General features: G+C 28.1%; 1 protein-coding gene across 3 annotated transcripts in view; it reads right to left on the bottom strand.

The window, feature by feature from the left end:
- LOC121132502 (neural cell adhesion molecule 2) overlaps window positions 1-13,444 on the bottom strand; it is a 295,780-nt gene that overhangs the window by 10,237 nt on the left and 272,099 nt on the right. The window lies entirely within an intron of this gene.

The raw sequence follows: 13,444 nt of genomic DNA, 5'->3' as shown, positions 1-13,444 counted from the left end.
AAGTAATGAAAATCCTACTCTCAAAATCTGGGTTCTCTTCAAAACCTATTATTTACTTTTATAATATATCTAACTCCAAAATTTATTATACATATGTTATAACGTCATTATAAAATCTTATATCCATATTTTATATAAAAATTAACTATCATAATCGGAGGAATAAGATATCTTTTTGCTGATTGTCCTACTTGTCTCGTTCCTAATCAGTAAAAAAAAATTAATACGAATCTAGCCATTTTTTTATTAGTTGGTATATATATGTTTATTTAATGGCTTATAGTAGTATTCAGTGTAAGTTTTATGATAATTATTATTTGATTTAGTTAAATCAAAATTTATTGAAAATTCGTGTATTTTATATTGAACAAATATGAACTTTAAGCCATGAAAATAATTTCACTTTCAATTACAATGCAATTTATCACGTTAGTGAAAATGGGCAAACCCACCAATACAGGTGTGCAAATCTAAAACTGAACACTCTTTTAAATTTTACACCATGCACATATTCATGATTTAATTGAGTTGAAACCGGCTTATACTTCGAGGCAAGGGTCTTGACTAGTTTTAAACAAAGCTCCGGCATAGTCTAAATAGCACCAGTGAAACAACAGCCGATAATATGGAGAGACGTCGAGTCGCAATTTTGGAACTTTCCACGCGGAGAAAAACTCCCACTGAAATTACCAAGGTTCTGAACTGCAGCTGCAACACTGTTTACAGCGTGGTAGCCAAAGGGACTCCTGAGGCGACCACAAGTTCTAAGTCAAGGCTTCGAATGTCGGACGAACTGTTTGCTGCCGTGAAAAAGTCTGTCTAGGACAAGAGAGGCAAGGTCACCGTCAGTGGCCTCTCCAGGGAGTTTAACGTCAGCAGAAGGACCATGGACAGGCTAGGTATGAAAGATCTTGGCCTTAAGGTCTACAAGAGAAGACCTCGTCAAGCGCTCAAGCCTGTAGACAAATAAAAACGGCTCGCAAGGTCGAAGATTCTTCTCAACAAGCTTAAGAAAAAACCAGCTGATGTCGTCGTTTTGTTCAGTGATGAGAAGCCCTTCAGTCTAGATCAATACAAAAAAAAGAACGAGGAGGGGAGGGGGCTGATTAGGAAATTAGTCCCAAGACCGATCCAACACTAGACATTGTTAATCATTTCATGTTAAATAACCTATTCAATTTTAGAGAAAATCAAACTTAATGGATTTTATGATAAAGTAAGCGTATTCTTATAATTTCATAATGTATCAATAACATTCAAATTGAATGAATTTAGTTTTCTGGGTAGGTTTTTGTAACTGATGTGACTTTTTAGTAATGCATTCTATCCGACGGCTGATAGTTTGGAAAAGGTAAATTAAGGACGTTACATACAAATTTTGAGGACATTAGATTTTTAAAAAATACTATTTGTTTATTTAAATTATGGTTATTTTTAAATATATTAGACCTAAAATAGGCAAAGCCTAAAAAATAAATTATATAGCTTTATTTAAGAAGAAATTTTTTTGTCACGCCATGGGAAAGAAACATTATAATATTAATTTTCCCCTTCGTCTATGGAAAACACACAATATCCAACCTTGATTTAAAAAAATATATATTTACAAGGGAAGTAAAATATAATTTTGAAACATAATAGTTACTTTTTATCTACTTTTTACGATCTAATATGAATTTTGTTTCATATTATACGGAAATAGAGTAACTCCTGACGCAACCAATAGTTTCAATTTGTAGCAAAATCATTAGTTTTTACATGAATTAGAATCAGTATTATTTTGCATTTATAATCAAATTTATTTGTTATATTATCGGCAAAATATTGTTTGGTTAATTTATTTTTGACCTACTTTCTTTCAGTTATAATACCTAAAGTTACAAATCGTGAGTATTTTTGACATTTAAAAAAAAACAGAAGCTGTACAAGATAACCCAGAAAATTGGAAGAACGTTTTGTGTAGCCTACCTGTCATGACGTTTCATAAGTCTAGCCAAACGCAATAGCTATGAGAGGAATAAAATAACACAAATCACGACAATTTGGATCCCCCATTCTATTCAGATTTGGACATAAAATAAGGGTTATAAATCCCTAACAAATCACAATGTTCCTCTACGTCATTCATGAGTGTACAAAGACTCGTGAATATACAAGTTTTAATTAATTTTTTCTTCCACAGGAATGATGCAATAATGATAAAAACTCTTGAAAATACATATACTGGAAATAAATCGCCCACAACAACAAAAACAGTATGATTAGAATTTAAATCTCTACTTATACTCATAAAAAGTAGTAAATATCTATAAAATAACTTAAAATGCTTGTCAGAATCTTAAACATCAAGAAAAAATAAATCCTTATGGAAAAATTATATTTAAAACAGGAGTTTGGCTTTTATTTTTATAGATATATAATATTATTTACTTAATGCAAATTTTGGGAATCAAATTAGTACCAATCTGGTTTTGATGAGATTTATATAAATGACTCAGCTCTCACATTGAAAATATGAAGAATCAAATAATCATGAGGTAAAAAATCAATTGAACAACTTTAAATCAAAAGAGTTAATAAAATTAACCAAACCTCGCTTAAAAGTAGTAAAATTAACCAATAAATCCTAAATAAGGCATCCATAAATTAAATGAAAATATTTGTTTATGGCTCTGTTTTTGTTTTTTATGTCGAAACTTTATAAGCTCTTTAAAAAACGTGTGCAAAGATACATACCAACATGCAACGAGAACCATTCTTTAATTTTTACAGTATTTTTTGTATGATGTAAAAGAGGTCAGAATTAATTATAATTGTTTAAAGTCCCGTACAACGCCGGGTAAACCTACTTTAGACATTATGATAAATCAAAAATTGTATATAGTTTATTTTAATATTGCAAGATCATATTGAGATGCATAAAAAAACACTTTTTTTTATTGCAGAGCTTATAGTATTTCAATTAACTAACGGAAGGATAAAAAAAATATTAATTATAGATTTTTTAATGAGTTGTAAATATTCAACTCATTAACTACAAGTGGCAATATATTATCTTGATTGAAACACGCGCAAAAAATAGAATGAATTGTATTTTTAGTCACTTATATAACAATTATTTTTTATACTACGTCTTTTTTGAAACTGTTCAAATAACCTAATTTTTTTGTAATATTCTCTCCCAGTAGTTTTTAAACAATTTATAATAAAGTATATACAATTTGTTCATATTTTATTGTTTTTATTCAATAATACAATACGTTAATATATCTAAGGTAATTCATACTTCCTCCAGTTGAGGTTTATATACTGCTATAAATTATATTCCAGTACTTATTTATATATTGCATGATTAATCAAAATATATAATTGTATTTATTTCAAAATATGTGACAGCACAGAAAAACATAATAATACCTCGTTCATAAAACTGTTATATTATGTATAAAAACAATCAAAGCTCTACTTCAGCCATTTTTTTAACTGTATGTACAGAAAACTCTTGGAGAAACGTTAATATTAGAGTAAACGTATATAAAGACTTGCTGTAAATAATAAAAAAATATGTAAGAAATAAAATTACAACATAATGTAATTAAATTAGTTTATGGATACACTGTAAAATAAAAAAAAGACTATATTTTTCCTTTATAGAACACTTCCAGGATGACCAGGAATTACTTGCAGTTATAAAGCATAGACAACAGATGGGCAGGCCAATTTTGCTTTATATATATTCCAGGTGTGTAATTATAAAACTTATGGAAGATCACCAGCTTCAATTGATCGAATTGTTCACAATAGGGATGGAATTGTGCGAAAAAATCTATCGAACCACTGTTGTGCAACTGGAACCGAAAGAATATCGCCCTAGTATACGTTATGAATTAGCTTTTGACAAGTTTTTCATTTTCACGTGCTAAATATGTCAAATATGACGAATTTCTTCCCTTGATGACTCCAAACTTGACGTATGATCATTCACGACTAAATCAGTCAAGTAAAATACCGACCAAAAAGTGTTTGAAGTATATATTCACATTTTTATCATTCCATATCTTATGATTTGATGTGACAAATAATGAATACAATATATTTAGATCAATGAAAGGGCGGAAAATACGTAATGACTATTTTATTTCCCTTACCTAATTTTGAGTATTTAGTTGTTCTTCAAAAAGAGAGGGTTAATCAACAGATAAAAAATAATATTTATATAGCTAGAATAAACGTTATTTTACATGGTTATATCAGTACATTTTAGTAAAACATAAAGAGGTTGAATATAAAAATATTAGGTATGAAATAAAATACTTGTACCCTACAATTAAAATCTTAAATCCAGCTATCAAATAAGCTTTTAAAATAACAAATGTAAGTCAGAAATTTTATTGATGAGGTTTTTTTGACATAATGAAACGAACCTTAAACTCATTTAAATCGTATCTACCTAAATTAAATTAAACTAACAATACTTTGCAAAAGTTAATATATTTTTAGGGTGTTATCCAAAGAGTTTCTAGTATTTAACAAATTAAAAATCAAATAGGGAAAAAAGAAATAAATATAAATATATGGAATGATAATTTGGTAAAAAAGTGTGCCAGTGTAAATTTTTTTGTTGATGTTGTTCTATAATTACAAAAATCAACCAGTTAACGTAGGTTATTTGTTCCACAACATTAATCCCAACAACCTTTTTTGATTTGTGACTATAACAAAATATTGTAAGGTTTGTGATCTTCTCTACAATACCAATAAATACTAGTGTAAAACAGATTTTTCAATTTCTTTACACGGTTTCAGCAAATTTTTGACAAAAATAAAAAACTCTTGTGAACTTTTAAGATCAGTCTATATTTTATATAGACCGCCCCACGGATTTTCTAATATTCTTAAATAATAGTAAATTTTTACTCAGAACAGCCTCAGTTGTCCAGATAAAACTATAAATAGCATCCATTGAGTAACTCTATCAAAATTATACCCTTCAAGATATAAACCATTAAAAAATATTCGCCGTTTGTTATTGAAACTAACCGATTTTCAACTCATTTTAGATATACATCTAAAAGATTTTGCTTAAATAACTTTTCTTTTCTTAAAGCAATGTTCATCACCGTCTGATAATTTTGAGCAATGCCGGGTATTCTTGCCAGTACTAAAGAAATTAGGTTATGCTGAAATGAGTTAATAAACAAGTTTATTTAAATTTTGGACTCGTTTTCATGGGTGCCAGAATAAGAAAAACATTAAAAAGATAATTATCTACGAATTAAAGTATGTATTTTAAAGGCAGAATACTTTTATGATCAAATTATTATAAATATTTCAATAGGTTTGATTAAACATTATTAAAATCAATAATTTTTATTAGAAAAGAAATGATTTATTATTACTTTATTTATTTGAATGGTACCACAATCAATGGCTAATATAAAACATTTGATGAACCATATTTTCATAAATACATTGACTAAAATTACTCAAGTTATGTTTATATTAAACATTGGAAATTGCTCATTTTTCCTATGTCTGTTAAATAAAAACCTTTATTTATTAATTTCAAATTCCTTTCCAATCTGATTAACAAATTTATTTTTGTATCATGTTGGTACATATGTTGGCAAAGTTAGTTTGTTTTAGACGGATAAAAAAGTAAGACGTGGTATTTTGATGTACTTTCCCATTTTCTACTATTGAAAATGAAAAAGAAAAAAATGATTATAGGGAAAATTATTAAATCCTTCTTGTAAAGATTGTTTATATTTCTAAAAAAGTTAGCTTACTTAAACGTGTTAAATTTGAAAAAGACACAATTCCCATACTGATTGTTTTATTTCCATTTTTTTGTATAGTAGACAATGGCAAAACACATCAAACAAACGTATAAGCTTTTATCAGTACAGAAGAAAATGTGAAACAGTGAGTGAAAGATTTTCTCCCTGAATTTTCACTCATGGAAGTTTAGCCCTTATAAAATTTATATACTATAGAATAAATGTATCGTTGTGCTATTTTTTTTGGAACACAAAATGGTTCTTTCTTCACTTGAAGTTATATGTAATTCATTTTTGTTTTTACATAGACAACTTTGTCAAATGAAATCAACAGACCCTTCTAAAAATCACCATTTAGATATTGAGTTTCATAGTTTAGTGTATTTAACTCTTCAAAAAGCAGAAGTATTTGTGCTGCAATTTAAATAGAATCAACAAAAAAAAAGTATAAAACACGTTTTTGGCATAAAATGGCATTTATTGTAAAAAGCTGATAATATATGCATGTGTAGCATTTAAAAATTCAGATGCAAGCTCAATGAAGTTGAAACCCCAACTTAATTCATACACAGTTCTCATCAAACTAAGAACCCAGATTTTTTTTTTAGATAGTTCTAAGTGGCAACAGTATGAAAAAAATGGAATCCAAAGACAAATTTGTTGTCCCAAATATTTTTAAAAGGGAGAGAGTCCTTGGCATCTGCGCTGGAAGTGACAACATAACAATTGTTCGAACTCTGGGATATAGTAAGACTTTCGTTTTTAAGATTAAGAGGGAATTTGAGGCCTCTTAGACTGATTTTGAGACTACAGCATTTGGGGCTGAGTTCAATTGGCTTTTAAAAAAATGACAAAGTTGTCTGGACGGGATTTTGCCTTCAAACTCACCAGATCTGAATCCGATATTTTTTTTCTTGTTTGGGGTGCGATCAAACAACAAATTGAGACTGGAGGTGATTTTATTGAAAAAAATAAATAAAATATATCAAGTATTTATGATCTAGTGTTGTTTTTTATTTGATAATTGGTTAGAGAGAAAATTGCGTTTGAAAAACATTTCTTTGGGCAGCACTTAAAGTTTGTGCATCCTGTATATAGATGATGGTGAAAGTTTCCCAGATCCAAATTTTAGGAACAAAACATCGTATAACCTTGTGAAGCATCTGATTTGCTGTGTATATTTGTATCATCACAATACAAGAAAAATTTTAAAATCGTATAAGATTTGAAATTGGAACTAGAAAACCACAGTTTCTTTTGGATCAGAGTATTATTAATTTAGGTTTCCTTTTTCTTATATTAGATATTTAGTTATCTTATTAGTGCAAGACATATAGATTAAATTATAAATTCTTTTCATTTGTAAAATTATGTTTCGAGTCATCAACAATTATTCAATATTAATAAAAAAAAAAGTTAAATTACTCTTTGGCAATAAAAATAGGTGATTTGTGTAACTTCCACAGGCATCTAATGACGATATAATTGTATTTTATAAACTTATCACATTTGCAAAAAAAAAAAAAAAAAAAATTATGTCATTCACATTTGGTTGTACAATTTAGTTTTCAATTTTCCGCTAACTTCTGAAGGAAAAATCACTTTCAAAATTTTCACATTTTTGTTAATACTTGGAATTTTTGAATAATACTTAACGCTTTATTTTGGTAAGAAGGTATCATCTAATAACTTTAATACTGCTACAACGAATTAATAAATTTATATTCTAGATTGAGTAAATAAATAAAGGATTCATTCCATTAGGTAGTTTTTTACATAATTTTACATATTTTTAGAAAATTTACATACAGGAATGATAATTTAATTTTTATAAAAAAAAATTTATGTTTTAAAACGAAACAAATAAAAGAAATTATTTTTTTAATCGCCAAATTCATTTATTTAGATTATTTTAAAATTACAATTTTTTTCCAACGATGTCTGAAGTATAAATAACACTTCATTAGTACTATTACGTAATTGTTCAACTATTTATCATGTAATTAAGTACTTTTTCTTTCTTGGTTTATTATTACCCACATAATTAACTGCGTAGTGAAAAGGATTAACACTGACGGAGGGTTAGTTAAGAAGTTTCTTCACCCACTAGAAATGATCTGACACTTTTGGATATTATATAAATATTTATTACATTTTAATGTTAATTAACCATCCGTTACTCTGTAATATAGTCATATTTAAGGACAGATCCAAGGAAGAATTACTCAATGCAGATGCTGGATTGACTATCACTCGAGGTGATATGTCCGTTCACCAATCATTGACCTTGTCGAATAAAGAAACATCAGTATTTCAATTAAAAGTATTTGCCATCTCACAATTAGTGGAAGCTGTTCTCTTGCAAAATAAATCGTTAAGAAAGGTTATAATTTGAGCAGTTTCTCAAAAAATAAAAATTTTGAAGAGAAGAAAAAGTTAGAAAACTATAGATATATATTGAATGGTGCAAAGATCATAATAATATGACAGGAAAGGAATTTGCAGATTACCTAGCAAAATTATGTACTAAATCAAAACCGTAAGCGGGTTCGAGTCCCAAAAAAGTTTCAATAATCGCAAGATATGTCGTTTCTTTCACAAAATCTTGAGCAAGGGATTAAAAGAAGACGAATGAAACAAACACAAATCATCTTGGAAGTGCCAAAGGCAATGAGTGTCAAACTTGACGTAAGATAATAAAATTTCTAGTAAAACGTAACACCGGTCACGTGACCTTTCTTGCCCACCTGAGTAAATGAAAACATATTAATGCAACATGCAATGTCTGTACAGAAGAGTCACAGGGTGCAGAACGTCTTGTAAATAGATGGGATGCACTCTCGTATGAAAGAGATCAAATAGTGCAAGAAAAAAGTTCAGATGTTCTTGTTCTAAAATGTATGAAATATTCAAAAATTAATATAATTGTTGATAAAAATTTCCTTTCCTAACAAGAAATTGGGATCTATTGTAGTAGAACGAATACATTATGTGTTGTCTTGTTCTTTACCGTAGTGTTAATGTGTCTATATATATATAATTTTCACATATATGTCTTCGGTTAACAGGAATACATTTTTAACCAACTCACACTTTGTTACTGAACACACGTATAAAAAAATCCCCAAAAAATTAACGTATTTAATTAAATGATAAAAACTTGAACGATCATAAAATTACAATGTTCCAATTTTTTTATCTTTATTTACAAAACTATTCCGTTCTTTTTCCACTTGTAAATATTTATCAAAATGCTAAAATACTCGTATGAATATAAGACATGGAGGATATATAAATTTTATCCCTTACTTAATGCAAATTTTTGAGAAAAAAAATAAATACCCATTAGTTTTGATGAGATTGCATGTATTATAAAATAAAAATACATTCTAGTAGCTGCTGTTGCATGCCTCAGTCCTACTATTGAAGAAAAAACAATCTAAGAAATCAGAAGAAAAAATAATTTTTTATCTAAAATGGTAATTCACAAAACCTTGTTTAAAAATGGCGAAATTTAAAAATAAATCATGTAAGTAATCTGGTTTTTTTTCCCCCACGGGTTTACGTAAAACTATTAGCTATAAAACACAGATTTAAATGACCAAGATGCATTTTTATAATTATTAGGTGTATAACCTCCCAGTTCACTAACAGAAGGTGCATGAGAATGATTTTTGTAATGCGATAAAAATGCAGAAAAGTATTTGATTAATGAGATAAAAAATTTAATATATGTAGTCATCTTAATATTTGAAAGCAAAACATTAATCAAAAAATATTAGCGTGTTACTTCAGTAAAACTATAATATAAAACTACAAATTATCATAGTAAATTTTGGATGTCATGTCTAAGCAAATATGCAATAAAACAACATACAGCACAGAAAACATAATATTATTTTGAACAAAAACAGCAAATCCCCCCCCCCCCTTTGTTTGGTTTTTTTAATTATAAAGCATTTTTAAATATAAAGTTGAGTATAAATAGGTATGGACATGAATATGTAGATTAGTTTAAAATATGCAGAGAATTTTTTCCCTCTGAATATATTTTCCTAATGAATAATATTACTGGACATTTATTACAAATATTTCGAGAATGAATAAATTAAAGTTGGACTTAAAAGTAAAACAAAGAAATAAAAATTAAATAGGACTTTGGGGAGCTCTATATGCACTTTTTCCGCCTATGAATGAAAGTATATAAATGTAGACTGTGTACAGTATATTATTATTTTACGAGTTTCTTCTTGTAGTATGCATACAAAATTAATACCACAATTACAAAAAAAAAACTTTTCAAAATTCATAACTCGGAATAAAATTTATCATTTGTATGTGTATATTTAACCTTGAGTTAATGAACTAGGATTTTTTAATTTTTCCATATTTATGAAAGTGCTTTTTATTATTTTTCATTTTTATTATATCAACAATATATTTAATTTTGTTCCTGAAACAATTAATCTGATAACCGAGTGAAAATCTGAACAGTTTGAATTAAAATTTCAAAAAAACAGAATTTGACAATTTACAATATAATTTCAGCAAAATTAATTGTGTAAGATCAAAAGTGAGGACATATGTGAGGCAATTAAAAGAAAGCAACATACAATTGTTTTTAGTAAAATTAAGTGGATGTTAGTTTACTCTTCTATGTATAATGTTCTACAATTTATAATATAAATATTTTAATTAACTCTCTGTAGAGTGGGCCAATTAGGGCTAATTATTATCAAAATATCCCCCTGAAATATATTGTAGCTATAATAGTTGGTACAGCTGAAATTAATGAGAAGTATCTTTATTATAAATTTATGGAATAACAATAAGTCTTGTTAATCTTTGTTGAATTTAACTGCGAAAAATCTCAAATTTCACAAAAATTCTTCAAATTCGTCAATTTAATTGATGCCTAGTCATTTTTGTCTTGAATATATAAAATAGGGTATCCGTTATTTTGTTCAAAATTTGTTTCCATTCTCAGAGATATTTCTTGTGGCTAATGGACTTTTGCATCTTAGTATGTGTTATTATTATTTCTAGCAGGATTGTACACCTTTGACTGAAAATAATCCTTACTCCGAACTTCAAAGATTTCATTGTTATTATCGTCTGTGCCTCCTTTCTCCCAAGATTATATAAGTTTGTTTTTTTAGCCTTAGAGAATTTTTTAACAATAAAACAATGAAATTCCTGCCTATAATTTATCAAGGTGATATGACCTAGAACTTGTAACTACTATTGAATTTCAAATGTTTACTTTTTTAAATTATATTATAGATAATTATATTAAAAATCATTAATATTAGCTAATAGAGTTCAATTAATTGACAAAAAAATCATTAATGTAGCTGCCCTTAGCGTCAATGATGGAATTGCTTCGTCTTGAGACCTCTGTCATGGCATCCCAGTGCTGGCTAACAGTGGTTTTGAGGGCCTCGTTGTTTGGATGACGGACACTACATGCCTTCCCCTCGACATGAAACTAAAAGTCGTTTTCTAGTGGTTTGGCATCAGACCTGTAGGGTAACCCGATGTGTCAAAAAGTACTCAAAAGAGTCTTGCAAAGCAGGGAATAGTGTTATTTCTTCATTACTGGTGTCAAATTTGGCCTCTCCGCCCACACAAGGCTCTTACCATCAACTTTTTTATAGCTATATGGTAAGTCTGGTGTGAAAAAATGAAATCTCTAGATGGGCTCTAATGAACTTGAGGGAATTGGCCTGCGCTGTTTTATTTAACTACTCCGAATCTAGTTTGGCATTTTTGACAGAACCCTTCTTCCTCTCCAACGTTTTGGTCTTTCTGACAGCGTAGATGGTGGTAAAGGAAGCACACAACTGCTTGCAGTGCGTGAATGGAAATTCGTTGATCACGTTCAGGTGTCATTTTCTCGTCTTATCCGTAAACTGGAGAGATTTGTTTTGTTTGTACCTAATTTTTTATGCTTTAATATATCAAAATATGAATTAATTTCACTGTCTCAACCTTAATTATTGATTAAGTTAGTGTTCATATTTCAATATACCACACAGTATATACTATTCTACAGTGTAGAAAGGAGGGTTTGATAATAAAAAATAGGGTTTACTTTCGCAAGAATAAAAAGAAGGACGGCATTGAAACATTATCATAAATTTCCTTTGGTTGATACCATTGCTTCCAATCTGCCTTTAAAGGCGCTGCGGCATTTCTTGATAAACACTTTGGACAGGGACATACGCAACTGATGGAAGAAGGTCTTGAGGTCATCCAAATTTCGGTGAGGATAGTACTCACTCCTTTCTTCACTACACCCAAAATTGCATTGTTGAGGAAGAAACAGTCTGTGAGAAGATGCGAATGGTTGATCCCGTATGCTTTAAGCAAGTAAGCAATTTATGGCCTCTCTTATATACTTCTTAAAAAGAGTGTGACACAAATTCTGTATCACTGGTAATTAAAATAGGTAAAAACACAAAACAGATTGTATTCATTAGCAAGGCTTGTCAAGTTTATCTTTCTTTTTTTCAATGGACATCTGTCTAACATTACTAAACCAAGATTAAATGGATGAATCCGTACATTATACCTGAATTTTTGTAATTCAATTTAGAGTGACTGTATGGATATTCTTTAAATATTGTTACAAAGAATATGAATTTGTTTGTTAATAAAAACAAGTCAATTGTGACAAAAAAATGCTTTCAGGAATATGGATATATCTAATCCTTAGAAAATATCGGATCAGTAATGAATTTTTAAACTGTATTGGATTAGATGTCAAAGAACCATGTTATATTCAGTTAGAATGTTGTTGCTTGTTTGTCGTGATTATAAATAAAGATATACCAATTGGGCTTTTAAAATAATATTTTTCAATGCTTTCAAAGTTCATGTTTTACCTCTAGATATAATAGTGATAAAATTCTAATAACTATGGTAAAGTATTTCCTTATAAAAAAATTAAAATAATATAATAGCATTAAAAAAACATATATATATTGGATTATAAATTATTTTTTTTATGATATAGGATAAGAAAATATTTCTATATTACCCCACGTCCCATGCCCAAATGTTTGTTAGCTATGAAAAGTACTTTCATATACACATTTTATAAATAAAGTAATTATGTAGCTCCATAAAGAATCAGTAATTTGTTGCAAAATTATGAACCAGGTACTTATACTTCTCTATGTAAATATGAATTAATTACCGTATTTATATTTACTGCAGGCTACTTGTTACAGGTTAACAATTCGTGTATTTTAATATGTATACTTACCTACAGAGTAATTGATTTTTTTATTAATCTCAAATCAGGATAATTAATATTAAAACCTAAGTATTAAACATTTGTTATAATTTTTAAAACTATGTAAAATAAACTTTTAATGTGTTCTAACACTATAAAAATAAAAAAATAAATTTATTTTTATAACTTATTTTATTGCTTTTTAGAAAAAGGAAGTTATTATGTTGCACCCTGTGAAATAACATTATAATTAATATGCAATAAAATATTATTCATCATACTTTCAAAAATAATAATAAATTTTCTTAAATATAAATACTGTCATTGCAAAAAATTACTCAAGTAAAGTTCAAATATATTTTATAATCAGGTAAAAAATTGCATTACTATATAAATTTATAAATGTATATATATGAACATTTAA

Source organism: Lepeophtheirus salmonis, chromosome 2, assembly GCF_016086655.4.
Source record: "Lepeophtheirus salmonis chromosome 2, UVic_Lsal_1.4, whole genome shotgun sequence".
In the NCBI taxonomy this organism is placed as follows: Eukaryota; Metazoa; Arthropoda; class Copepoda; order Siphonostomatoida; family Caligidae; genus Lepeophtheirus; species Lepeophtheirus salmonis.
This window is presented reverse-complemented; position numbering and strand designations above follow the sequence as displayed.